The sequence below is a fragment of the Chrysemys picta genome, chromosome 3, assembly GCF_011386835.1.
Source record: "Chrysemys picta bellii isolate R12L10 chromosome 3, ASM1138683v2, whole genome shotgun sequence".
In the NCBI taxonomy this organism is placed as follows: Eukaryota; Metazoa; Chordata; order Testudines; family Emydidae; genus Chrysemys; species Chrysemys picta.
In genome coordinates this window covers 195,182,294-195,206,263 of record NC_088793.1, presented here as the reverse complement: position 1 = coordinate 195,206,263, position 23,970 = coordinate 195,182,294, and the positions used below count along the sequence as shown (strand labels likewise).

At 39.5% G+C, this 23,970-nt stretch overlaps 1 protein-coding gene across 3 annotated transcripts in view; it reads left to right on the top strand.

The window, feature by feature from the left end:
* B3GNT2 (UDP-GlcNAc:betaGal beta-1,3-N-acetylglucosaminyltransferase 2) overlaps window positions 1–23,970 on the top strand; it is a 30,582-nt gene that overhangs the window by 3,574 nt on the left and 3,038 nt on the right. Inside the window, exon 1 of one of the 3 annotated variants that reach the window (XM_005287191.4) lies at window positions 6,964–8,338. The exons of the other annotated variants lie outside the window; for them this stretch is intronic. The gene's annotated coding sequence lies outside the window, so the exon portion shown is untranslated. Of the gene's footprint in view, window positions 1–6,963; window positions 8,339–23,970 lie in introns of those variants that run through there. 3 annotated transcript variants of the gene reach the window in all.

Sequence of the window (23,970 nt, the reverse complement as noted above, 5' to 3'; positions counted from 1 at the left end):
GTGAGAGATCTTAGGGGAAGAAGCTTGCAAGGCCAGTGTTCTCAATACCATAGCATGTTGTGGTGTCTCCTTTTGAGTAAATATTATGTGGTGGTTTTTGTTATGCAAACTGTTGAGTTCCCTACAGTCATGCTGTATAGCTTCTCAGGTTAGGTTTGCATTACAGATTAAAAAATAAGAGAGCACTATCCCCTAAAGTACTAGCTGTATAGCTGCACACTATAACACCCCTTTTTTTAGTCCCCATTTCATTTCAGATTTTCTGCTAGTTTTTTCTTACAAATTTAAGAAAGGATTTTAGATTTTATTATTATTCAGGATTTTATTTTGAACTGTCACCCTGTTTTCTCTGTAGCTAGATTTAATTATTGACATCTGCATTTGTCCAGAGTGTGTTGAGAAATCTTTGCTGCTTTAGATGACAGGAGGAGCTTTTACTTCAGCTTTGTGGATCATATCCCAAACACTGCCACATTCCATGTTTTGATGGCACAAGACTGTTAATAACACTGTAAAATGCAATCCAGGGTGACTGAACTTGATTTTCTAGACCTGCATTTTGCCTATTTCAACCCTGCCTTGTGTTATGCTAAGCATTTGATACTGTTGAGTACTATTCTTTTATCCTTTTTAGTCAAAATATTTAAGATCAGGGATTGGTTTTTCTTTAAGTAACTTGAGAGAAGCAAAAGACATATTGTCAAAAATTTGCTTGAAAATTGAATTTTTCTTGAGGATGGACCTAACAAGAATGATCGCTGGCTTTCCTTTTTTTTTTTTTTTTTTTTTATATTCTTTAATCAACTATGCAGATATGGTGGTTTAACAGTTTTCATTTAATTCCATCAGAATATTTTTTTCATAGTGGAAACAACATAAGAAACAAATTTAACTGGTGTCAGGTAGTTTGAGCTTTTTAAAATATGCAGTCAGTCTGTGCATTTTTCTGTTTACCTTTTTGGCTGGCTGTTACTTATAACCTAAAAGTGTAAAGCTGACTTTTTTTATTTTTGTTTTTCTCTCATGTATATGTATAGTGTTTTGTTCAGTTACTTGAGTGCTGACTTTGGAAAGGGGAAAAAAAAGCAAAATATCTTTGAAAAATCCATAAGATCTTTTAAACAAATAAAAACAGGCTCCGTTTTAATTTTTGTTTCAATCTTTAATACCTCTTTGAAGGAACTCTTGCATTAAACCTTTCTAATTTATTTAACAAAATGTTAGGGTCCTTGTGCTTTGTACACAAGGAATCCTTGAATAACTATTGGATATTTTGTACAGTGTAAAATACAGTATTCTCTAGATCTACATTTAAATGAATGTTGGCTACATAATTAGTAAGAAATGTGTATTTTTCTGGGAAAGAATACAATTAAAATCCACTATAACTTAGTCTGTCTGTCAATATACATTTGTTATGTCATATTGTCACCTTATGGGGGATATGTATTATATTTTATCCATTTCTGCTGTCACTCAGTGATGCAATTTCTATTTGCCTACAAGAAAAGTACTGGCAGTAAACTGGAATGGAGAAGGAAGAGTGACATTTGAGAACATATTAAGAACTATTTTTTTCTCATTTTAGCACAAAACTTGTAAGTCATTGACCGCAAATTGGAGTATACACATGTAAACAGATGTGAGAGCAATGTTTGGTTCGTCTACTCATAGAAATACTCTATGGGGATTTTGGGCCTGATCCCGCATCTCTCAAGTCATGGGAGCTTTTCCACTGATTTCAGTGGGTGGGGAATCAGGGACCTTGGGCTTAAAAGAGGCACATAAACCTTCACAATTTTCCAGGACATGTGTAATACAGTGAAAGGGCTGGATCATTAAAATGTACAATGGTGAATTGTGCAAAAGAATGATTGAATAGAAACCTCATGAGAAGCAATTAGCATTTAAATAAGAGAGGGGGGAAAAAATCCCAGAGTATGACGGGTGTGGTGTTTGGTTTATTTAACGCAAAGGGAGAATTGATGAAATCATTTCATCAGATTGGTCAGCAAAAAGATTTGTTTTGTTTTGGAAAAATAATTTTTTTTAGACTTTTTGTAACTTTAATAGTCAGAACTTGTTGAATTGCTGTTCAGGAAAAAATGTTTATCTGTTAAGGTTTTGTATTGTGAATTGTTGGTGTTTCACTCAAGCGTAACTGAAAACTTGCTCAAAGTAGTAAAACCCATGGCTTTTATTGGTGATTCCTTCATGTTAACAAAATAAGTTATCCTTAGGCCTTGTCAAACCACACAAGTTATACCACTTAATTGTACCGGTATCGTTAAAGTAGTACAAACCCCTCCCAGTGTAGAAACAGTTATATTAGCATAAAAGTATGATTAGCATACCAATACAGCTTATTCCTTTGTGACTGAGAATAAACCATGCTGGTATAAGGCTCTTTTATACTTGTGTAACTATGTCCACCCCAACATACCTCTAGCTGAAAACAATTATACTGGTACAAGATCTGTGTGTAGATCAGGCCTTAGTCTTACATGAATTATTCTCTAACTTCTCACTCCCACTACCACAGTCAAAAAGTCTGTAATTCTAGCTACAGCATATACTATATTTATAAATAAGAATGCTCAAAACCTTTCAAAGTAGACCTGTAAACAATCTATTTGAGGAATAAGATATGCCATAAGTTACTTACTATGAAAGGCACATGTATTAGATCAAAACTTGAATACACTTGGTGTGTTCTTAGTGGGTTATCGGTCACTGATTTTTGCTAATACATATTTCTGATTTTTAAATTGAGATTCTTTAATATGGCATGTGCATTTTATCTGCAGCTGAAGGCTTTATGACCCAGCCTGGTGGTTTTGAAATACCAATGTCAGGAAGAAAACTTTCTCTGAGGTGCTTACCAGAGGGGCTAAACATCAGTTTCTGCAAAATTTAAACAACGAAGGAGAAAAATATTTAACCCTTATGGTTGTAAGGATAATGTTATGAATATGAACTGATGCAGTGCTGCCTTTCTAAATCTGCAGATACCTATAGCCTGCCTGCTGCTGCTCATACATTTCCTAAGCAGCAAAGTGAAATTGACACAACTCTACAGATTCACTATTGCTATTCAGAAACCTGTACACAGCAGTAAATCTGGTATTTATGTTAACTTCACTTTGCTGCTGCTTGGAGGGCTAGAGGACAGGAGAAGATAAGAAACTGGAGTTATTCACAAGTGAGGATCCAAAGAAATGGATGCTGAGGGAAAGGATAGTAGCAGTTAACTAACTTCTCCAAATTTAGTGGTAGAAGTAGGGGAAGTGGAAAGCTCCTTCTTCCTTCCAGTAGTCAGTGGATGGACATTTAATATATATCAGAAATCTACTGGTGAGCGGCTGATACCAGGATGCTTTAGGTCGGGGTAGCACCCAAATAGGAATCCTAGCACCCTTCCTTTCCAACAGCATTATGGGTGGAGGAGGGCAGGGAGCCTGGATTTCTTACCATGGCATTGCCCCTAAATAAACCATGTTGTTGGGGGGCATCCCCAACTTTCATGGCAACTTCTGGCTTGTATGTGTCAAGTTAATTTTTCAAGCATTCCTGGTGGTATTGCTCTGAACATTTGTATGGGATATACATGTGAAATACCTGATCCCCAGCATCTTGCTCCTCAGGTCAGCAAGGCGTGCTTAGGAGAAGTAATCTCAGAGGAATCTGAAAATGTTCCCGATTGCTCAATGATACCTTCAGCCAGTTAAGCACCTTTCTACACTGCGATTACTGCATTCAGAGGATCCAGTTTCAACACAGTTATCCCCTGACCTGCTTACAACATGGTTCCAATTTGTAATGAAGAATGGATCTTAATTCTGTTGGAAACATCCAAGGCTTTTAGCCTGGCTACGTAAAAGAGATAAAGTCCTGTTTACAGTGCAAATCAGAATTATGTTGAAATGGGGACCTCAGACTTGATTGTAAATGTAGCTTAGATTGGCTTTGAATGGCTCCAAGCAGATTCTTGTCCTGTTCTTTGCCACCAAGATGATGGCCTTGATATTGAGGGCGGTAGATTGTGGAGGAGGGGAAAGTACTGTGATATGATACAATAGTTTTATTTTAAATTTTACAAACACATGCTTAGAATGACTTAGTAGACTTGTGCCTAGATTATTTCCAAGCATATAGAAACTGAGGAAAAACAATTGGTTCTTTTAGACCTTGATTACATTCGATAATCATAAACTAATCAAACAGATTATAATTTTATTTTATTTTAAATTGAAAGCGGGGGGAAAAGGGATTAATTTTTACATTTGCTTGTGACTCTAATGTAATGCAGTATAGGCTGTATTCTGTGTGTTTCCAATTTTGGATGTAAAGTACATGAAAGGCATTGCTGAGGAGTAGAAAATTTGCTTGCTCCATATTTAAAAATATAACTGGCAATCAAGTAAGTTTTGTTTGAACATCGATTTTTTTCTGTTCGTTTTTGTATTTGAAATTATCCTAAAGTGCATTTTTGAAGTCTTTGCATTCTTTTCTACTTCCCTCCAATTGTTTTATATAATATTGTTAAGAGCTTGACCATTTTCCCCTTCACTGAGTTTTATTTGGTAAATATGGCTTTTCTTTGTTTTGAAGTGGGGGTTGATATTAATATTGCTGTTTTTATTTACTTATGCACCAGAATTCAGTGTCAGCACTACTTTGAGAGTAGTGTTTAACTGCAACTGCAGACCACGAAAGGGAAATGCATGATCAAAACAAAGTTTGTTTGTTTTTAAATGTCACTAATAAAGTGATAGCTTTAGTTGTGGGATGGGTGAGGAGAGAATTATTTAGATTATTTAGACATTGTTTTAATATCTGATTAAAGTAGGTTAGAGCTTGGAACAAAAGATCGTGGTAGTGTATCTTTTAGACAAATAATGTGTTACTACTTCAGTCTGGCAGCAGAATTTCTTCTTGGCTGATGGCCAAAGTTAAGGTTGTTGCAAGAAATCTGTGTGTGTAATGTGCATCTTTTTTTTATGGTTAATGGCATACTTCACTATATGTCTCAAAATGCACCTTTAAAAGCCTGTAAATAGTGAGCTTTAAACATTTCAAACTAATCATAACTATTCACAGTTGGATAGTTTGTTGACTTCATGACTTCCTTAAGTATTTCATAATTTTTTTCTTTCAATATTTTAAAGTGAATGCAGAGTATACATGGTATTGGACTGAATGTGTAGGAGACTGTGGCCATGCCTACACAAGAAAGTTGCAACAACTTAAATTGGTTTTTAAACCAGTGCCAACCTCCTTATTTCTGACAACAAAATTGATGCCAAGTTAAACCTGGTTTTATCTAAAGTAAGAGTGCCCCACAATTTTTTTGCACTGTTTTAACCAAGTTGATTTAAACCATTCAAACCTTTAATTAAACTGGTGCAACTTTATGATTTGTCTCGCACTCTATTTGGGTAGAAATTTGAAGCCCGTTAAATCACAAATACAGCATTGTAAAATGGTTTATATTAGTTAATTAAAAAAAACCTTTAAAAGTGATGGATACATAAGAAAAATTATCAAAACATGTTTTATGACTTATTATAGAAAGAAAGTACTACCTGTAGGTAGTGAATTAAACTGATTCTTTCTGGTCACCATGTCCTTCAAGATTTTAGTAGAGTTCATCCACTCACACCTACTTTTTTATTCATAGTTTGGAAAAGGAAAACAAGTTTTTCCTGTTTTCTAAACTGCCAGTCATTTCTCAACTTTGAATGAATTAGTCATTGAACTGATTTAGTTGAATAAATTGAAATGAAGAAAATATTCTCCTTCGAGTGCTTGTCCATAAGTGCTGTGTATACTCGATCATAAGCCGGTTCATTTATAAGCTGACCCCCCCCCCCCCCAGATGGATAAGTAAAAATGGAAAATGTTTATGACCCATTCATAAGCCGACCCTATAATTCAGGGGTCAGCAAACTTTGGCTCCCAGGCCATCAGAATAAGCCACTGGCGGGCTGAGATAGTTTGTTTACCTCGAGCGTCTGCAGGCAAGGTGGTAAACCTAAGTAAAAAAAAAAGTGTCCCGGCATGCCAGCTGCTTATCCTGACAGGCCGGGACAGCAACTGGTGGGGAAATTTTTTGGGGGGGGAGAAGCTGGGAGTGAGGGGAGTAACCCCTGTGACCACTCCCCAATGACCCTAGCCCGGGACCCCCACACTCTTCTCATCCCACCCCTTTCCACCTTATCTGGGGAGGGCCAGGGGAGGATGTCTCTGGCCTGGCTGGAGCTGCTCCGGCAGGCTGGGCAGTGTGGCTGCAGCCTGCTCCGGCGGGCCAGACCAGGCAGCGCGGCCGCAGCATGTTCCAGCGGGCTGGGCCAGGCAGCATGGCCCCAGCGGGCCTTGGTGGGCCGGGCGGCTCGGTCACAGCCTGCTCTGGGGGGCGGGGCCAAGCTGCACGGCTGCAGCCTGTCAGCCCCGGAGCTGCAGCTGCTTCGGAGGCTGGGGGGAGAGCAGCATGGCCAGAAGCAGAGAGACTCTGGCCCCGCCTCTTCCCTTCTGGCTCTGCTGGCTGTGCTGTCTCTCCTTGCTCCCTCTCTATACCCGTTCATAAGCCGACCCCCTTCTGTGGTGCTTCCCTTTTTTACTTAGAAAATTTGGCTTATGAACGAGTATATATGGTACATTCCATTACTAGTGTTCAGGTGACTCATGCTGTTAAGTTTGCAGTGTTTTGGATATCTGGACATGCACTTTGAGACTCTTCATGCTTCACATTGAGGGCATATAATGGCGGAGTGCGCTAGCCATTACTCGGTTCCTCTCCTCTCGGCTTTGAGACTTGAGTGCTCGCAGTCCATGTGACTGCCAGCAACTATTCTACCTGTGTAGTTACTCTAGTTTTTAGTTAGTTAGTTTTGCCCATTGGCAAGTTTTTATTTTAGTGTTTTGGGGTGTTTTTAAGCATTCTTATTTCTATTTTAAATGTAGTTTTAGATCCAGAGTGGCCTCTTCCAGGTCCCCTAATTTCAAGTATTGCTGTGTGTATCATAGAACAGTGCCCCTGACTGATGGACCCGTGTCTTGATGGCCTCAAGGAATTGTGTGTCACTGGAAGATGTTCAGTTTGCAAGTTCTTTAACTCACGTACAAGAGAGGATAGGGAATCCTGCCTGCAGATCTTAAAGAATAGAACTTTGAGGCCGGCATCTGACCTGGGATCTTTGAAACACACTTCCTTGTGTGGCCCCTCAGAATCCAAGAGCCTGGGAGCTGAGACTCACCAATATGTCAGTAAAGTCTAAGGAAGTGGTAAGCCAGGGAAACATTTTCCCACCAAGAGCTTGACCAGGGCCTTCCCTTGACACCACTCAGTCTGAGCAGTTGCCATTGAAGTTCAGCTTCATCTGGGCACTGAAGCACCTCTAGCAGGGCTGAGGGAAGGTGGTACTGCCAAAGCCTCCATCATCGGCAAGAAACTCAGCACCTATAGCAGCTCATACAGTAGCATCAACATCAGCACTTCCACAATCTTCTCTGGTACTGCTGCCTTCTACACTGTGTGCTGTGCCATCAGCCTCTGCATGGAAGCCTGAACTGGTGCTGAGGGAGAAATCAGAACTGAGACACTTGTGCATCCCAGAGGTTTATTGCACTGAAGGACCTCTTAATTCTTCTGGAGTCAGAATCCACCCCTCTTACCAACATTGGCAGCTGTGTCAGCACCAAGACATCAAACTTCCTTGGCACTAATGATGCCCATAGCCCTATCCTCTACTTTGAAGGACCTGGCTCCTCCAGTGGAACCGGACTATGCCTCATTGAAAGTCTCTGATGATGATAGTCTCAAACATATGCTTGCCTCAAAAGTGTCCACAACATCACCATATATGGACTGAGACCTTACACTAGAGCTAGGTATTGGGACATTCTGTTATTAGAACAAAGGCATTGATTTCTTAGACTCTAGGCACTGGGATCATATCAACCAGTTCCAGCATGGTCACTGGGCCCTGTGATACTTCCAGAGCAGAACTGAGCAATACAAGAGACTGTCTACTTCAGCATCCAGAGCTGACCCTGTGCCTCTGCAACCCCTGTTCAAGACCTCTCCTCTTCAACACCAAGAGGAAGAACCTGAGAAGATAGCACCCATTTCCACAGGCCATATCCTTATCTTTCCCAGATGAGGCAGCCATCTCTCCAGGTGCCCTTCAGGTGATTTCAGTGGCTTCTAGAAGCTTCTTAAGAAGGTGGTGAAAGCTCTCAGAATATCCATGGAAGAAGTCCAGGAACAAACCAATAAGTATGTGGATCTACTCCAGTCCTCCACACAAGAGAAGATAAGACTCCCTTAGTTGAATTGGTAAGCATTGCTAAGTTACTTTTTTAGAGCTGCAGGAAGATGGGAGTTTGAGAAATATTTGAATATGTGGAGGTGGAATTAGAGATGAAGGATGGTCTAATGGTTAAGGAGATTGGTGCATTCTCGGTTGTATGAGAGACTTCTATGTGACCTGCAAAGTATTTTTTTAAAATTGAGATTTTGCCTTTTTGTTGTAATGCATGAATGTCTGAAAGTGATTTAGTTTTTGTTCAGGGTGGATAAAAATCAAATATTTTAATAAATAAAATCAGATTTTTTTAATTGAAATTGGATTTTTTTAAATTTAAATTACTGTAGGTTTTTTCCCTCAAAAAGCATTTTATCAAAAAAATCTATCTAAAGTTTTAATTAAAATACATTATAGCTCAAATATATCTCATCATGGAATAGGGATTATAAATTCTAATTTTATAGTATGAGACAATATATCCATATAATGTTTAAGGAAAGTTTTGTAAATGAGTTCTAATAGTTCATGAATTAGGGACCCAATTTTATGGGGTTCCAGGGGCTTCTGTAAAGATTATTTAGGTTAATCTTTCTATCTACCCAATGGGACTCATTGCTTAGTCTAGAAGGTACCATCCGAGATGCTTAGTTTTGCAGTTCTCAAACTGTGGATTTGTTTTCCAAGATAACATGCTTGTTAACAGCAAAAATGTTTTAAAATAAATTGTATAGAGGTGAGAAATAACAGACCTCAACTCTATTGCCCTCTGCAAATTTGTGCACAGAGAGTCAATCCCTCACCTCTCTAAAAGACTGAAGTTTCAAAAAGTTCAGTGAATAGAAGATTGTTGGGGGTGGAATAGATCTGGACAAGGAGAAGAAGTCTGGAGATAAGTGTGAGAAGGGAGGGACAGGCAGTAGAAACAAAAGTGAAACTGTTTGAGCATCATATTCCACAAGTCTTGAGGTCTTTCTGAGTGTAGCTTTCATTGATTTGAGATCTTCCATACATTCTCTCACTAGAAGGGAAAACCTATAATGGCGGCAGGCCGTAAAAGAGACCCAGTTTGGGAATAAGAACCATTCGAGAAATATATGTTTGCTGATTATGATGATTTAAAGAAAGTCACACCAGGGAACTGGTGGAAGTCACTTAAGCACTTGGATTCAGAGACTGTTGAAGTGATCATCTCACTTTTAACAGCAGTAGCTTCTTCTGCTGGTGTAGAAAGAATATTTTCTTCCTTTGGACTAATTCATTCCAAATTGAGAAATCATTTGGGACCTGGAAAAGCAGGAATGCTTGTTTTTCTTTTCCAGATTATGAACAAACAGGAAAATGAAGGTGAAGACGACTGACATAGCTGCAGAAGCCAATATTTTAAGTTTCTCATGTTGACCTGGCTGACGTAGTTGATTTAATTTTTTTTTTAATTTAGTTTAACTATTTTAGTTAAAAACAATTTTAACAAAAACAAACCTGTTTTTAAAAAACTTGAATGTTTAACTAAATTCAAAAATTCATATGCTTGTTTTGTTAAAATATTATATGTTTGCTGTTGAAGAAAAAAATCCAGAATACATAATGTTGTTGTTTTAGTTAAATAAAACAATTTAAATGGCTGGTGACGTTCTCCTCCTAATACAGCATGGCAAGAAAATCCTCCAAATATTAATGATTAACCTGTTGAATTGGAGATAGTTCACCTCCCAATGTCTTTATAAATATCTGCTTCAATTATCTTTGGTAAATGAAATAACCAAACAATCATTCATTTTCTGATATAGCTGTAAAACTAATCTGAAAAGTTTTCAAAATAAATCACTTTAAAAATGTATAGTGTGTACCTTCTAAAAATGAAACCTACATCTATCTCTGAGTTGTGAAGGATATGTATTAAGGTTATAACAACCAACAAGAATGCACTTTTATGTAGAGATCCATGATTAAATTGACTCTTCCTGACTAGTGATTTAAATCAATTTGATTTAAATCAAATCCACCCTGTTTTTGTTTGTTTACTTTGGAAATCTCACAAATGTCAAGTATCTTTCTCAATACCTTTGCTGGAGAACTTCTGGGATGGCTCAGGGATGCTTATAGTGACTTCTGATGCTTTCTTTGAAAGAAGGAATGTGTTGAATCTTGAAGTATTCTTTTATCCAAAGTGATAATTAGGAATTAAAGTTATTTAGGTGTTAATATAAATCTTCCACCGTACACCGTATTTCAATGTTCTCAATCTTTCTGGTCCAGAGACTATATAGGTATTTTATACAAAGTGAAATGGGTTCAATGGGAGGGCTTGAGAGAGAGGCCTACCCCAGAATAGCCTATATAGTTTGATGGTTAAGACACTCATCTTTAAGGGGGGAGACCTGCGTTCAGTCCCTTTTCCAGAGAAGGAATTTTAACCTGGGTTTCCCATATCCCAGGTGAGTGCCCTAATGACTGGTCTATTTGGTATGAGGGGGGCACCTTCTCTTCCAGTTTTGTGAATCTAGCCCGGCATCTCCTTTGCTTTTATTAAGAAAGGTTAAAAATGCCCAGAAACAAAATGTTTAGTTTGATCCAAAATGTAACTTTTGTTGACTTTGATTACCAAAAATCTTTATTTTTGGTTCAGGTCAAACTGGATTCTTTTTTGTTGTTTTTATACGGCTGCCAGCAATCTTTAAGGTCAGTGATACTAGAGCTGGGCAATAAAACACTTCTTCTGTTAATGTTACAGAAAGTATGCTGAGTGTAATCATATAATGGAATAACTTAGATATGGACGTTTAACTTAATTTTTTTTTTGAGGGAAATGGGGTAAAATCTCCATTGTTATCCCTTCCTTGATGAAGTTGGTAGGAATAGCTAAAATCCAAGTAAGGTTTCTTCCTTAAACGTCTGGTTAGTTAATTTTACTCTGGATCTTTGACCCCACCATCCCTTCGGATTCTGTGCGTCTGTGGGTTTCCCTTCTCTTTTACTTCTAAGATGGTCTTCTGGAATTCCCATCTCTCCATATATTATTCTCCAAATGGGCTACATCATGGTGACACCCCAGCTGAAGGACCCAAGACAGTTTTGCCTATAAAATGTCAGGAAAGATGAGCTATGATAAAATCAATTTTATAAATCTTGGTCGGGATTTCCCGCTAAGATTTTAGTACAGGATGGACTGAGAATTTAAATACTAACGGTACAGGGAAGTGATGGTACCAGAGTAAGACACTCCTTACATTGTCCTTTGGTCTCACTGATTTATGGAAGAGCATTGTGTTCCAAAGGGAGTAGTGTTCCATTCTCATCAGTGGAGGGATAGATGCACAAGCTGTTTTGTGCGGAAGAAGACAGATGTTTCTGCAGATGTCTTCCTGTCTTTGGAGGAGAATCGGAGTGCCCCAAACCAAATCTGAGAAGGCTAAAATGAGTGTGGTGAGAAAGCAATAAACACGTGAGAATACTAAAAGAAGTGTGTTAATCGATGAGAAATGCATAATATCCAAAGGGCAAATTAGTAAAACTAAGGTCCTGTCCACATACAGAAGTTGAACTGATTTAACATGTCACTTTTTAAATCCATTTGAGTTAAATCACAGTAGGCCCTTGAATGGACACTTAAATTGTTTTACATTTAGTTGTATTGATTGAGCTTAATTAAGCTAAATTAGTGTAAGTCGCATTTCTCATCTAACAACTCTCTCTTGTCAGTGGCTTGGACATAAATACCTATAAACTACATCCAGAATAGAGATCCCCAGCAGAGGAATAAAAACAAATTTTTGTCTATCGATTTTTGTACTGGGTTACAACTGCAAAATACTTTCAAAAGAATATGCAGTAGAAATAAGACTTATTAAACTAATTTTGTACTGAATACCTTGCTTGAGTATTGAGAAATGATTAATATAAACATAAATTACTTTTTTTCCTGCTCAACTATGTACATCCCAGACAAGTAAAGAATGAATAAAGAATGAGTCCTCAGACAACATCTCACCATTTGCCCTAGTTTTCCATGGGCACTGGTCAGGCTGAGTAATAAAGTTTAGGTGCTAAGAATATATGAATATACAATCCTTAATATACTGTATTTTCTGGCGTATAAGACTACTTTTTAACCCAGGAAAATCTTCTCAAAAGTTGGGGGTCGTCTTATACGCCGGGTGTCGTCTTATAGGGCGGGTGCTGAAACTGGACTGGAGAATCTGCGGTCGCCGCATATGGTGGGGGGAGCTCAAAAACGGCCGCGGCCGCATCCCCACCCGATGACGAGGTGAGGGGGCGCCTCACCGGGAAGGTGTAAGTGAAGGGCGGAGCAAGCTGCAGGCGTCCGGGACGCCCAGGGTATGGAAAAAAGAGATAGAGCGGCGCTGTGCCCAGAAAAACACGCCTCTTTCACCCGTCTGGCCCGCCCTTGTATCCTATTACCGTACCTCCTTCTCTGCCTCTCAGATCTCGCTCCTGAGGACTGCAGTGAAGCGGCGCAGGTGCGCATGTGCGAGATCTGAGAGGCAGAGAAGGAGGTAATAGGATACAAGGGCGGGCCAGACGGGTGAAAGAGGCGTGTTTGCGCTACCGCTCTGATAGTCTTGGAGACAGGGAGGGCTGGGCAGGCAGGGAGAGCTGACCAATCCAAGCAGGCTTTGTATACAACAACCAGCCAATCGCCGGTAAAGTACATTGCTTGCCGTGATTGGCTGGTTGTTGTATACTGGGTACCACATACAGTACAGCACCAGTATCTGTACCTGTTCATACAGTATAGCACCAGTACATACAGTACAGTATACAAATGTCCAACAGTCAAAACCCCATCATGGCTCCACCAGCAAGAAGAAAGAAATATGAAGCCAGTTTCAAACTTAAAGTTGTAAACTTTGCCATGGAACATAATAACTGTGCTGCTGCAAGACAATATGGAGTAACAGAAAAGATGGTTCGGGACTGGAAAGCAAATGAAAAAGCATTAAAGAGTATGCCAAGGGGTAAGTGTGCATTAAGAAGAGGCACTCCACATTGGCCAGAACTCGAAAAACATGTAGCAGACATGGTGAATGAGCATCGCCAAAACGGTTATGTAGTGACACGAAATAAAATACATTTGTTTGCACTTCAGTGGGCCAAATCTAACCCAGATCACAGCAACAGATTTAAGGCCACTGTATCCTGGCGTACTAGATTCATGGGAAGGCATAATATGGTACGGAGGCAAAAGATGAAAATTGCCCCAAAATTGCCTGCAGATCTTGATAGCAAAGTAAATAGTTTCCATCGATACGTAATACAACAGCGCACTAAACATGGCTATGCGTTAAGTAGTATTGGAAATATGGATGAAACTCCAATGAATTTTGATATGGTTGGAAATAAAACTGTCCATCAAAAAGGTGAAAAAACAATTTTAATTAAAACAACAGGACATGAGAAGTCCAGTTTTACAGTGGTACTAGGATGCACAGCTGATGGCGCCAAACTGAGACCAATGATTATTTTTAAAAGAAAAACAATGCCGAAATTCAAGTTCCCTGTTGGTTGTTTTGTACATTTGAATGAAAAAGGCTGGATGCATGAAGAAGGGGTAAAGCTATGGCTTGATAATGTATGGAGCAGGCGACCAGGTGGACTTATTCAAAAATGTAGTCTACTGGTGTGGGATATGTTCAGGGCTCATTTAACTCCCAGCACCAAGCAAATGCTTGCAAGACTAAACACAGATGCGGCAGTTATTCCTGCAGGATTGACATCATTGGTACAGCCACTGGATGTGTGCCTAAACAAGCCATTTAAAGATCGCATTCGAGAACAGTGGAATGAATGGATGGTTAGCGGCGAAAAGTCATTCACAAAAGGAGGAAACATGCGTGCTCCACAGTTGGATGTTTTGTGCAAGTTTGTCATAAAAGCCTGGAATGATATTGATGCAGAAACAGTAATCAAGTCTTTCAAGAAGTGTGGCATATCAAATTCATTAGATGGTATGGAGGACGACTACTTGTGGCAAGATGAAGAGGAAGCCGAAGCTGAGACCACACCATCTGATACGGAATTCGATCCATACGATGACTGCCTTACAAATGTATCACAAGATGTCATTGATGTACTTATGATATCAGATGACGAACAGGAGGATTTTGAAGGCTTTTAAAGGGAAACTGTCACGCCAGCAAAACCTGTAAAAATACCGTAGCTTGCAGTTATGATGGGCGTTGCTAACTCGCCAGGGACTTGCCCGGCACTTGCTCTCTCTCTCTTGTTTGTTATCTTCCTCCTATCATCATCAGTTCCAGTTTGGTTGACAGCTTAGAAAACAAACAGCATGGCAGCTCCCATGGGTTTATTGTCTTATCCTTCCTTTCAGCTTTAGAGTGAATTAGGAAAAGTTTAATCCACTTGCACTGTTTTATGTTTACATGTTTGATGACAAACAGCCTTATGTTTATAAGTGACAGTTTTCCTGCTAAGTACCTGCATGTCATAAGCATTTGAATTAAAATTACCATATTGAAATCAAATCTGATGTTTTTTTAATTTTTTTTTGGTGTGAGTTGGAAGAGGGGTAGTCTTATACGGCGAGTATATCCCAAACTCTATATTTTAACTGGAAAAGTTGGGGGTCGTCTTATACGCCCAGTCGTCTTATACGCCGGAAAATACGGTACTTTCAGGCACCATGCTATGAGGTACTAAATAATCCAGAAAACATAATAGCATAGTATAAACTGAAGGGACACTTTTCATCTTCAGCACTGGTTTTAGTCTTGCTCGTCTGATTTCTAAAGGTAAAATATTAATGGTGAAAAGGACAAGAAGGGTTAGAAACATTGGGAGCAGATTCTATGTGGGAAAGGATTCAAGTTATGTGTGTCCTTTACATTGTAAATGTGTGTCTGGGGAGGGTAAGATTAGTTGCAAACAGGAAGAACTTTCATTTTCGAGAAAAATGAGGAACTCTGCTTTAATTCTGCTAGATTGTACACAAGTACGTAAGAGTTAGGATGTCTGTCCAGAGAGATGAATCTTCTAGGAGAAATTGAAATTACAGATGAAAAACTAATTTTGCCTCCCTAACCCCCTTAAAATTCTGTCCTTAGCATTTCCTTTTTACATTGTTTTCCCTCTGTGACTTCTAATTTCTGACGTCCACTTTGGATGACGCTACTTTGTATTGCACCAACTCTTAAGTTTTTTGGCTTGCTTTTTTTAAAACTAAGATTCTGGCTAGATCACTGCTTCTACTAAATTTTTCAAAGGTGAGAACTATTGGCTAGGTATGTGGTGTAATGTAGAACGTTTTATAGAGCATTGGGCTTTTTTCCACAGGGGAGAGGGGCTACATAGTTTGGATAGTCACCAACTTAATAGTAGGGTAACCAGTCATTGTGATAGATTTGCTAGAGTAGTCAAGTGTTTAATTTACAACAAAAGGGGAGTGTATTAAGGGGTAAACACAGTTCGAACTTTAACCATATAACTCAGAATCAAGGTGTAATGAACTTAATGATTCAGGGTATTGAACAACTTACTGAAGAATGAGGTGGATTCTATATCTCTTGAAATCTTTAAATCAAGCAGTCCTACAGGTTAAACCACAACTTATTGGACTGCTGAAGTAATTAGTTGGTGAAATGTTATGGCATGAGGTAGGAGGTCAAACTAGTTGATTGCAGTGGGCCTTAAAAAATCTATAAAAAATTAAGTCCTTTTTGTCTCATTGCAGATTCCACAGTCACCCTCCCTAATTCAGAACTTACCGTAACTCTTCTCCCAAACTATTCCTTTTTTTTATACCTCCCTTGTCTACAAGTTTGCTTATCACCATTTTAAAATATTGCTGAAGTACGTCCTTACCTTGAACAAAAGTTTGCTAAAAACCTTAATTCCTTCCTAGAGTACTGTGGTTTCTGTAGTTCCTTGAAATTTAGAAAAAGGCATTTAGGTAATCAAGAATGCTGTGGCCAGCTTTCTGACAATTGTCTCCTTTTCTTTCTCTTTCTCTTTTGAAGTTTTCAGAGCTGTGCCTCTGAATTGGGGTCATGGGTTATAGCTACCCTCCTATCAACTTAGGTTTAGATGTTTTTCATTTAGTCTCACAGGTGTTAGTGCAGCCAGTATTCCTCTTTCTTTCTCAAGTCACCACCTTCACAGTGCTCCCAGCCCAAAGAGAGAGGAATATAGTTCACTACCAAACTTAAATGTACTGCCACTAAGCTACTATGCTAGCCGTTTCTCTTCTGTATTCTCCTCCTCCCCCGCCTCCTTTTTTGCCTGCCCTACTCATCCCTACTGTGCACCCTCAGCAGCAGATTGTATCTGTTTCTGCATGTAATACTTCCCTTATGAAACCAAAAAAAGAAGCTTGAAATAGATGATTCAGTCACTGCTCCTGTTGGGTCATACAGAAACTCCAGAATCCAGACACAGGCCTTATCAACCCATGGACTTGCACTATTTTAACTAAAGGTGTGTTTTCAAAACAGTTTAAACGTTCGCTAAACAGATGGAAACTTGTGTCTACACCAGTCCTTGACTACTGCTGAAGGTATAGAATCTACTGGTTTTTCTTTCTTTTTTGCAGCTGGCAGCAGGGATCATTCTTATTTCTTCTGAGGTGCTATCTACACTTTTCACTGACAAAGGTACACTGGTGTAGGTCCCTAGTGTATGTATCTTTTTATACCAGTGCAACAGGGCTGGTGCATTTTTCCTTGATTTGAAACAGTGGTAGATGTGTCTATGTTGTGGGTTTGCACTGATGCAACTATATCAGTGTAGCTACACTGATGTAAAAGTATCCAGTGTAGACAAAGACTGAGTCAGAAGTACACTGGCTTCCTCTGGGCTTACTTCTTGTTCTTCAGTTCTTATAATAGATTCTAAGGACAGAAAAGACCATTATGGTCATCTAGTCTGAATGGCAAAGGTTTTCCATGATACTAGCTCCTCCTCTTCCTCACTGGCTCTAGTTAAAACCTCTTCAGTAAAGTCTGTCCACATGACCTGCTCAGATTGCTACTACTTAAGTATAAGTGGCAAAAAACACTGTTCTAGTACATTTTATGCTGCTGGAGCTATTGCTGCTGGCAAGCTGCCCGAACTCAAAATTCACACCATTAGCATTTTGGTCAGTCAGTGCAACATCAACAGACCAGATGGAAAACAAGAGTGGTCTTAAGACACAGCTGTGCCAGTTTACACCAGGGAAAACATATGTGATGGACTGTGTTACTGGTTTTGGAGTTGTAAATCCGGTTCCCCTGGTTGGCTGGCAACCTTACGTCATCTTATGTCCTCAAGCATGAAGTTTTAAAATTGTAAAGTCTATCTAGTGTAACTGCAGTTGCTGTCTTTTATGAAACTTACTGAGTTACTTGTCAAAATTATAATCCTTCAGCAGTGAGTTCTACTGACTTACCCTTTAAAAGAACATTTTCTTCTTCCATTTTAAGTTTCTTCCCTTTTTAGTTTGTGACTCAGTATATAGTGAATATCCTGTATAGTGAATAATACAGGAGTTCAAATGGCTCTTTCTTCTGCCTACTAAACCACTTTTTTGAAGAAATATGTATTCAAGAGTTAATTGCTGTAGTTTAAAAAAAATTGGTGATCTGTTTCTGTCTTGCAAGCCATTAACTTATTAATCATACTATATGTAAATTATATAGTTAGAAACAACAAAAAAGAAGTATGTTCATAAAATTTTAATTAAAAAAATTCTAATTTCCTTTATTAGATATTTATTACTCAACAAAATATTTCACACAACTTGCATGGTTGCATGGAACTCTGCTTTTGAAAATAGCTTATGCTTATCCCAGAATGAACTATAACTGAATCTGTTTTGTCAATAGTGATTGCTGCTGGTGCCTGTCGTCCTTAGAATATTTTCTTCAGCAACAGTAGTATAACAGTAACTAAAATACATTGAAGTCAAAGGAAACACAGTGTAGGAATAAATAGTCAATTTTTGCACTGGAGAGAGGTAAGCAGTGGGGTCCCCCAAGGAGCTGTACTGGGATCAGTGCTGTTTCGTATATTCATTTAATCATGTGGGAAAGGAATGAACAGTGAAGTGGCAAAGTTTGCACATGATCTAGAATTATTCAAGGTAGTTAAGTTCAAAGCTGGCTGCAAAGAGTTACAGGGGGATCTCACAAAACGGGGTGACTGGATAGCCAAATGGCAGACGAAATTCAATGTTGATAAGTACAAAATAATGCAGTTTGGAAAACATAATCCCAATTATTTATTTATTTATATATAATGATGGGTTCCAAATGAGCTGTTACCACGCAAGAAAGAGATCTCTGAGTCACCACGGAGAGTTCTCTGGAAACTTCAGCTCCGTGCGCAGCAGCAGCCAAAAAGACTTAACAGAATGTTAGCAACTATTAGGAAAGGGACAGAAAATAAGACAGAAGATATAATGCCACTGTATAAATCCATGGTGTGCCCACACCTGTGTCTATTTCTCTTTGCCCCATCTCAAAAAAGATATAGTGGGACTGTAAAAGGTTCAGAGAAGGACAACAAAGATTATCAGAGGCATGAAACAGCTTTCATACAAGGAGAGACCAAAGAAATTAGGGCTGTTCAGCTTAGAAAAGAGGTGTGTGTGTGTGTGTGTGTGTGTATGTGTATATGTACATGTGTGTATATATATATATATATATATATATATATATATATATATATATATAGTGTGTGTGTGTGATCAAGAGAGAGAGGTCTATAAAATCACGAATGGTATAGAAAAGGTGAATGAGGAAGTGTTATTTACACTTTCCAACAATACAAAAAACGGGTCACTTGAAATTAATAGGCAGTAGGTTTAATACAGACAAAAGGAAGTACTTTTCCACACGATGCACAGTCAACCTGTGAAACTCTGCCATGGGATGTTGTGGTGGGCAAAAGAATAATTGGGTTCAAAAAAGAACTAGATAAGTTCATGGAGGATAGACCCAACAATGGCTGTTAGCCAAGATGGTCAGGGATGCAACCCCATGATTGGGGCACCCCTAAACCTCTGACTGCTAAAAGCCAGGAGTGGAAGACACGGGTTGATCATTCCAAAATTGCCCTGTTCTGTACGATTTCTCTCACGCTCTCGTACTAGCCACTGTCAGAGATAGGATACCAGGCTAGACGGACCATTGATCTGACCGTCGGGCAGTTCTTATGAAATTTGCTGATGTGAATATAGATGGGGGGCCAGCAATACTGACTATTAAGATTGACCAACATTTCCCATGATAAGACCCTTTTTCAGTTGCTTACCGTGTTGCCAGAGTTTAACCAGTTGGACGGAAATTATCCATGCTTGGTGTCTACCTCGGTTGACTGTTTTTGGAAAGTGTCAGCCAAAATAGTTTGGCTTTTTCCAAGAACAAGGCTAGGGGAAAATATGTTGTTTTGCAATGCTAAAATTCTGGTGACCTTTTCTTTGAGAAGCTCTAGCCCTGCTTTGGAGCAGGGATTTTGTGTCAAGGATGTACCTTTTGCTGTTCCTGTGAAAATCCATCATTTTTTTGGCTAAGTTAAGACTTGATGGGTGGGGGGGGGAAATTGTAGTTCACACATGCTTAGTAAAGCACCCTTCCTTTCTGAGCCTGAGTTTCACCATTTATCTGCTGTCAGCAAATATCTGTAAAACCCACTGACAAAGTGTGCCACCTCCCTCTAGTGCTGGTCTACATAGAAGATAACAATATATTATTGCCATCAGTTTCTCTCTTAGCTCAAGTGGCAAAGGTCTGTGGCGGCATTTCTAGAGATTCCAACTCTGCTGATGAACCGTGGGTGTGTGTGTGTTAATGTGATGCTACGTGATGGAATCTGTTTAAACAATTTACTTTATTAAAATCCTAGGAAATTAAATACCAAAAAATTACATTAAAAGAACATTATGATTGCAAAGGCAAACACGCAAGCACTTAAAAGTTAGGGAATACCAGAATTAAGGTTGCCTGTGTAACTTTAATTCACTCCTCTTGTACATAGATATTATGATGCAGTCTTTAATTACATGATGACTTACTATATTTTTCCAGCATCCCACCTTAATCAGTGCACAAGATGGACCTGCTCTAGAGGTGAATCACGGTTGTGTAGTGAATAGAGCTGTGCAGGAACTGGAATTTCCATCCCATGGAAAAGTCACATTTATTAAATGGATTTGAGTCTGATTTAGAACGAAACGTCAGAAATGAGAAATTTTCTACAGAACAGAAACTTTTTTGAAAAATTCAGTTTCCTGGACCAGCTAACCCCCCGGCTCCCTGGCAAGCTGGCTGAAGAGCCCGGCAATCTCTGGAAGATTGGATTCTATCCCTACCTCTGCCATAGAGTTCTTGTGTGGCACTGGGCAAGTCACTTAAATCAGACTTTTTACATGTGGTTGCCAGTTGGGTGTGCCTCACTTTCTGGATGCCCAACTTGAGACCATAGATTCTGATTTGCAGAAGTGCTGACCACTCACAGGGCTTATCTACACGGGCAATTTACAGCGCTGCAACTTTCTCACTCGGGGGTGTGAAAAAACACCCCCCCTGAGTGCAGCAAGTTTCAGCACTATAAAGCGCCAGTGTAAACAGTGCACCAGTGCTGGGAGCCGCGCCTCTTGTGGAGGTAGGTTTTTCAGAGTGCTGGGAGAGCTCTCTCTCAGCACTCTGCTGTGACTATGCAAGTGCTGCCGGTGTACACTAGCCCACAGCTGCAATGAAGTACTCCGCAAAATCTGATCCGAGGCTTCTCAAATTGGGCACCCAAAATTAGTAGTCACTTTTGACCTTAATCTCTCTGTGCCTTAATTCCTCATCTGTAAAATGGGAATAATACCACCCCCATAGCCATACCTGGTGGGTGTTGTGAAAATAAATTCATTAATCCTTTTGAAGCACTCTGATACTATAATGAAGAGCACCATAGCAAAAGCCCATGAGGAAATCAAGAATTCTGTCTTCGGAGTAGGGTTTGAACTGTGTGGGGCCACACATTGAACGAGGAGAAAACAAAATATTGAAAAGGTGCTCATTGAGAGCATGGTCCATCCTGTGCACTGAATGAGGCAGGAGTCCCGTGAGGGGGAAAAATAGTATTCAATAAAATAATTGACTGTATCATACTGTATACACACAAAGGGGCGAATTAAAGTCAGACAGGCCCAGCCCTGAAAATTATTATGGTGGGCAGGTTTGGTTGTTGACTAGTAAACGCTGTGAGTTTTCCATTTGTTTCCAAGAGTGGTTTGGCTTTCTGTGCTTGTCCTATTTTAATCCTATCATTTTTTCACTTACATTTTATGTGCAGCAAGAGTGAAATTTTCAAAGGAGAATATAAGTTGCTTACCATCCACTTTTAGATTTTTTTCCTTCTAATTTGGTTCTCAGTCTTCCAGCTGTCTGATTTAGTTATCCGAAATGTAGTTCGCCTTTCATCCCTGAAACACATTCTTGCACTTCCTTATAGTGCTCATTTATTTCTTATTTGTCTGTTTTGGTTTCCATATTGTCAATCTTTGAGTCCCAAGCAGTTATTATATTAGTGGTAACTTGTGCTACAACTTCCCAGACCATATTGGAGGATAAATTATTTGTCTTCAGTGATCTCTAGCACAGTTTCGTTTTTTGTTTTTGTTTTTGTTTTTTAATACCTCATCTTTTTTGGATTCTATATGCATCAATGTAATCCAGCGGTTCTCAAACTGTGAGTCGGGACCCCTAAGTGGGTCGCGACCTCATTTTAGTGGAGTTGCCAGGGCTGGCATTAGACTGGCTGGGGCCGAGGGCTGAAGCTGAACCCTGAGTCCTGCCTCCCAGGGCCAAAGCTGAAGTACAAGTCCCACCGCCTGGGGCTTTGGCTTCAGGCCTGGGCGGGGCTCAGGTTACAGCGCCCCCCACCCCCGAACCAGGGATGAAGCCCTGGGGCTTCAGCTTTGGCTTTTTCACCCAGGCTGGCAGGGCTTTGGCTTTACTGCCCCATCTGGGGTGGCGGGGCTCAGGCAGGCTCAGGCTTCAGTCCCCCTTCCTGGGGTCGTGTAGTAATTTTTGTTGTGAGAAGGGGGGTCACAGTGCAATGATGTTTGAGAATCCTTGATGTAAACTATTAACTGGTATTTTGTGTTACTTGTGTAATTTGATGTACTAACAGGCACAGCAAGAAGAAGGTAGTAATGGGTGGAGAAAATTAGATAAAATATCTGGCCAACACATTCAAAGCTTAAAAAGTATTTGTTTCATTTCATATGATAGATGAAAATATATGCTTGGAAACAATATTATGTGATGGTAGATTATTGTTTTAAGACTCCTGCCAGAGGAGGGAAGAAAACTATTTGGTAGGTACTGTGTCTTTAAGAAAAGGAAAAAAATAATCTTCTTGACAACCTTGAATAAGGTCTGTTCTATGGCTTCTCTTGTCTGACTCTGGTGCTCCCTCTGGGGAGGGGGATAGGAAGGGACATGGCAGGTCTCTCTCTTTCCCATTACATTGGCTGCTGCTAGCTTGGGTGTCTTTGTTAGCTCTTTAGAAAATGAAAGAAACACTATTTTTCTAAAATTTTTGATGTATAATTTGATATGGTCTTATGTTTTGGGTAATGTCCCACTTATGTTGGTGTCTCTTTAGAATGTTCATGTAGTTTGCATAATGTGGGTATTGTTAGGTAGGGGCGTTTGTGTATATTACACAAGTCCTTAATAGTGTTGACAAGCTGTTGCTGCAAGGTTTATAATGTAAATTGTTAACTCATTATTTTGTTTAATCTTTTTTTGATAGAACTACAGAAAAAATGTGAAATTAGTTTGGGTTCAGTTATAGAATCCACAGGGCTCTTACTGTTTTTCAGAGGCTAGTATAAAAGATATGTTTGAGGGAAAGGAGGGAGTACTAGTGAGTTTGGGGACAACATCCTGATGAGAAGCTCAGCTTACAGCATAGGAAAGGCACAGGAATTCCAACCAGCCTTATAGATACTTCTCATCTTTCATCTCAGCCTCTCATGTCTGAGAAACTCAAAGCTTTCATTCCCAGAATTGTCTAGCTGCTAGAAGGAAGAGGGATCAATTTCTCTTCTTCTCAAGAGCTTCCTGGGAGAGTGCCGGTGGAAGGGAAGAAGAGTAGTAAATCCTCCCTGCAAGGGAGTTAAGGAGGGTTTTAGCTACTTTCCCTACCCTTCTGGTTGCCATACTAGGAAAGTGGCTTCCTATACTGCCCCTCCTTTATTCTTTTTGGTAGTTCTCTCCTACAGATTACTCTAGTACTGCTTTCTGGTACAACTCACTTTTCTTCCCCAGCAGGAGAATGAAATTCAAAATTATAAACAAGGTTCACTGCTGCCTACATGGAGCTGAATAGCAGCTTTGAAACTGGCCAAGCTTGTCAATTTCATTTGGCTTCTGCTTGGGAAAGCGAGGGGCAGTGACAAACTGCAGACTCGAAAATTGAGCTCTGCAGCGGTTCACATTTGGAAGGATGTCACAACCATAAGGGGTAGAGACTTAATTACAAAAAGACAAAAAATAAACAAAACAAAAAACCCTACCCCACCCAACCTTATTCTCTCAAACCAACCCAGCCTTAGGCTCACCTTATTACCAAGGAAAAGCTTACCAGCTGCTGAGGGCAAATGAATTTTCAAGCCTTGATTATTGTATAGTCAAACATTTTATCT